We start from the raw sequence: 1,029 nt of genomic DNA, 5'->3' as shown, positions 1-1,029 counted from the left end.
AGGACAGGAATGACTTGATCACACCTAACAACAACCAATGTCCCTGAATTACACATGTAGAAATGATTGAATCTGTGTGTGTTCTTTTATGCATTTCTCAACAACAGAAATAGAATAAATTTAACAGAAAATAGAAAAGCAAATAGCTCTTGCTTAAAATAAAACAATAAATAAATCAAATGTTCATTTGCATTTTCTCTATTTTCTACCATGGATATTTCATAATCTTCCGTAAAGGAAAAAAAAATCCAAGTTATATACCAGATGCTTATGATATCTCTTGCTCAAGCCTCTTTAATGATTGTCATGATTTTAAAAAGGGCACCCCAATATCTTCAACCCCTGGCTTTTTAAACTCATGTATTCCTATTCCCCTTTTACTGAGGTTACAGATTCAGTGGCCTCAGTTTTAAGAGTTTTTCTTTCTAGAAGACTTCCATGGCATGCATTCCATAGCACACATTTTCCACGTCACACGTGAATGGAGTTTGCTGCCCTGTGGTTTATAGTCTTTCTCTTGCTAGTACATGTTTTCTTTTCTCATACCCTTCCTTACCTAGCTGCCTCCAATTCAGAACTTATCTTAGTGAGGTTTATTTTTTCCTTCAAGAGGCTTTTCTTACCTCTGTTGTGTGTTTTCTGCAGTGTTTTTTGTTTTTCTTTTCTGGCACTAATCACACTGAGTGGTATCTGTTTGCCAATCCATTTAGCCAAGTTGTGCCAACAAGAAAATTAACATTCTACTACCGAATTGCCAAACTTACTTGGCTTCCAAATGATTAATTCTCTTATAAAAGAATACATAATCTTGGTAAATAAAGGTACATTCTATCACTTTCATTAGAAGTTACGTCTCTTTGCAGTTGTTCTTTGTTTAGGGTGAGGTTCAGAATTACACATAAGGCTCCATACTCCACAAAGACTTAACAAGAAGCCTATATCCCTGGGCAGAGTCTAGTACCTTTTTTGATAATCCAATCAGTTATAGTCTAAAGACCGGTTTACAAGATTCTGTTGGATTTATAATAT

Source organism: Chrysochloris asiatica, unplaced genomic scaffold (genome assembly GCF_000296735.1).
Source record: "Chrysochloris asiatica unplaced genomic scaffold, ChrAsi1.0 scaffold00001, whole genome shotgun sequence".
Lineage (NCBI taxonomy): Eukaryota > Metazoa > Chordata > Mammalia > Afrosoricida > Chrysochloridae > Chrysochloris > Chrysochloris asiatica.
Note: the sequence above shows the minus strand (reverse complement) of the source record.